Consider the following 4,069-nt stretch of genomic DNA (forward strand, 5'->3'; position numbering starts at 1 on the left):
CATGGACTGAGGCAGGAGGGAGGAAACACAATAGATGCAGAGCAGTAGCTGCAAACACTTCCCTGCAAAAACTGAACATGATGACGAGCCCACGTTATCCAGCTGGAGTGCACCACTCCCTCCTCCTGACAGCACATGCATGGCTGCACAGGTGCTGACTTTCCAAAGTGCTGGGGGGTGCATGCATGAGTGAGAGAGAGATGTACATTGCCCCTCTAAGTACACTGACCCCACTTCAAGTATGTTGCTCTTTTAAGCAGATCAGCCAGTTCAGACAGGAAGCAACAGCTTTCACCAAGCTCCCTCCTTTCTGCCCCTGAGCCCTGTCCCCTCCCCCCTGCTTTGCGGAGAAGGGGAACATCCTGATATCAGAACCCCTTTCCCCCCCTCCGGCAGGAAGCTCCGGGGAGCAGCTCCAAGGCAGGGCAGGAGCAGCATGGCAGTGAAGGGAGGGACAGCTGAACTGGGGCTGGGCAGCTGCCATGCCATATGCCTTACAAAGAATTTAGAGGGGGAGGGGGGCTGCTGCCTCTCCCCCCCAGTTCTAATCCCCACAAGGAGGGGCTGCTCTTCCAGAGAATCCTGCAAGCAGTGGACAAAGCAGGCAGCTGCCAAACTAAGTTATAAGGAAGCACTGAGCAACTTTAAACGAGCTTGTTCCCTAACTGATCAGCAATGAAGTGACATTAACCGGGACAACATAAAGAGAGGAGTTACTGTATATCCTAACCAGTAAAAACACAAGACTGTTTTGATTTCTCTTATTTTTTGTAAAAAGCAGGCTGGGGAAAAGCCAGCCTACGAACTCAGCCTTGACATGATCCCAGGCATTCATTCTTGTGGCTTTCAGACTGTAAATGCTCTAAAGCAGGTACTGTTTTTCTTCTGTGTTTGTACAGTGTCCAGCACAATGAGATTCCAATCCTCATTTGGGTATTTGAGCTGTATCCATAATAGAAATAACTGTGAAACTGGAGATAAAAATGGCTATTCTTGTAATTATTTCCTTCATTGCTAGACTCAAATGATCTTTGTAATTTACTAGAGACAGGGTTGTAAGTCCTCTGGCAACAGTGCCAGTGGAAATGAACAGTGAGGGTTTATCTCATAGTGGTGTTGTGTTTGAGTAGAAATCTGACATTGATTGTACCGTTTCTATTTAATTTTGTTCTGGGTTGTTCTGGGTTGCCATGGGCATAGATGACACAACCTTTTGCATTTTGGTTGCTAATCTGAATTTGGCCCAACTCTGTAGCAATTTCAAGTACAGGAATATTGAAGTATCTACGCAAGACTTTCGTGAAATGGGTTGAAAGCCTTTCAGTGCAGTGCAAGTGGACAGTTCCTTACAGCACATAACGTGAGCTAATTGTGATGGCAGTTTAACAGTCTCTCACTGGAGAAGCAAAAAACTGCATGGGCAAAGAGACCCATCTACCCTCTCAGGGTTGTGAATGGAGGCACAATGAGAGGGCTAGCATGGCATTGCAATTCTGAGCCTGATTCATAGTGATACCAGTTCACAGGTGTAGGCCTGGCTTGAGATGAGTAAGTGGACCTGGATGAGGCCCCATTTCTTGGGAGACAGGATAAGGGAGATAAATGGATCAACAGGCTGGAAACACAGTATTTGTACTAGCTAAGATGGGGTGAACACTCAAGGAACCATTTATAGTGGACGAGATAACAATGGATAAAATAAGTCTGGAACATAAGATGAGGTACAAGATACGCAGGGACTGTGCATTTTGTACTGAGATTGGTTCCTACAAAGTGATCAAAGTGAAATAAATGTAACATAATGTTATAAAGGAAGAGATCTGCTGTGTGACTGAGTGTGTGTTACGCCCTGTACCAGGGGTGGGCAAACTTTTTGGCCTGAGGGCCACATCGGGGTTCTGAAACTGTATGGAGAGGCAGGTAGGGAAGGCTATGCCTCCCCAAACAGCCTGGTCCCCTCCCCGTCAGCTCCCTCCCACATCCTGCCCCCCTCAGAACCTCCGACCCATCCAAGCCCCCCTGCTCCTTGTCCCTTGACCACCCCCTCCCAGGACCGCCCTCCCCTAACTTCCCCCCCTGGAGCTCCATCCCCTATCCAATCCCCCCTGCTCCGTCCCCTGACTGCCCCCTGGCTCCTCCTGCCCCTTATCCACCCCCCCCCCCCCCCCCGCTCTCTATGCTCTTACCATGCCCCTCAGAGCACCAGGACTGGCAGCTGCGCCACCTGGCCAGAGCCAGCCACGCCACCGCACAGTCTAGAGCACAGGGGCAGGAAGGTGGTATGACAAGCTGAGGCTGCGGGCAAGGGGAACAGCCGGGAAGGAGCCAGGGGCTAGCCTCCTTGGCTGGACAGGATGGTCCCATGGGCCGGATGTGACCCATGGGCTGTAGTTTGCCCACCTCTGCCCTATGACCACCCCTTATGTTTGAGTCTGATCAACTCAGCATCGCTATGCTCACTGCTAAATAGAGGAACCTGAGGGATAAGACTGGACCCAAACTAAGTCCACCCCAAGAAGGGGCAAAAGTGAGGGAGCTTGCATGACCTTGGCTCTGGGGGCAGCCTGAGGCACCATGGCCTGTGCAGGGTTGCTAAGTGCCGGGTTTTTGACTGCAATACCCAGTTGAAAAGGGACCCTGGTGGTTCCAGTCTGCAACGCTGACTGGGCTGTTAAAAGTTTGGTTGGCGGTGCTGTGGGTCTAAGGCAGGCAAGTCCCTATCTGTCCTGGCTCTGCGTTGCACCCTGGAAGCGCTGAGCAGGTCCGGTTTCTAGGCGGGGGCCCACAGAGAGCTCCACGTGCTGCCCCTGCCCTGAACACCAGCTCTGCACTCCCACTGGCTGGAAAGTGCGGGTGCCTCTGGGCGAGAGCAGCATGTGGAGCCTCCTGGTACTCCCTGCTTTGGAACTGGAACTGCTGGCCACTTGCGGGGCACAGTGTGGAGCCAGAACAGGCAGGGAGCCTGCCTTAGCCTCGCTGATCAGGAGCTGCCTGAGGTAAGCCTGCACTCCAACCCCCTGCCCTAGCCCTGAGACCCCCAAACCTGAAGCCCCCTCCTGCACCTCAAACCTCTCACCCCAGCCCAGAACCCATACCCCTCCTGCACCCCAACCCCCTGCCTCAATTTGCAGCCCTCGCCCACATGCTGAATCCCTCTGCCCCACCTCCAGCCTGGCATCCCCTCCTGCACCCCAAAGACGTCATCCCTAGCCCCACCCTAGAGCTTGCACCCTCAGCCCAGAGCCATCACCCCTCCCTATGCTCCAAACCCCTGCCTCAACCTGCAGCCCCTGCCCACACTCTGAATCTCTAGGCCCTACTCCCAGCCTGGTGTCCCTTCCTGCACCCTAAACACCTCATCCCTAGCGCTTGCACCCCCTCACACATCCCAACTCCCTGCCCCAGCTCAGAGCCTCCTCCCATACCCTGAACCCCTCATTTCTGGCCCCACTCTGGAGCCTGTACCCTCAGTTAGAGCCCCCACCACCTCAACCCCCTGCCCCTGCCCAGTGAGCGTGGAGGACAGCAAGCCACCAAGGGAGGGATATTGAGGCGGGGCCTCTGAGAAGAGGCGGGGCTAAGGTGTTCAGTTTTGTGTGATCAGAAAGCTGCCAACCCCAGGCATGTGGGAACACAGGGGCACGCCCTGTCTGCCACAGGCACGCTCCAGTCTATCGCCAGTGCCAGGGACGCTGGGGAGCATCAGTGCAGGGCGCCGCGCTGCGGTGGGGAAGAGGGTCGCGCTCACTCTGTGAACAACCAGGCCACCGCTTCTGTAGCAGGGATGACGAAGGGAAGCCCTAATCCTTATCAGGCAGGCAGCAGCGGCCATGACAGCTCCTCGTTTTCCTCCCTTATGGAAACCACAGTTCCCAGCATGCACCACCGCGGCGCACCGGACCGATGTCGCCGTTCTCGATTCACGGTGCAAAGACTACATGTCCCAGCATGCTTTACGGCACGAAGGAACTATAATTCCCATTAGGCCCCTCTTCTGGGGTTTGGTAGCCGCCCCCCTCCCTCCGGGGGAAGCTGATAGTGCGTCGTACATTGGTTTAAGTACAGTAGG

Source organism: Gopherus evgoodei, chromosome 9 (genome assembly GCF_007399415.2).
Source record: "Gopherus evgoodei ecotype Sinaloan lineage chromosome 9, rGopEvg1_v1.p, whole genome shotgun sequence".
Lineage (NCBI taxonomy): Eukaryota > Metazoa > Chordata > Testudines > Testudinidae > Gopherus > Gopherus evgoodei.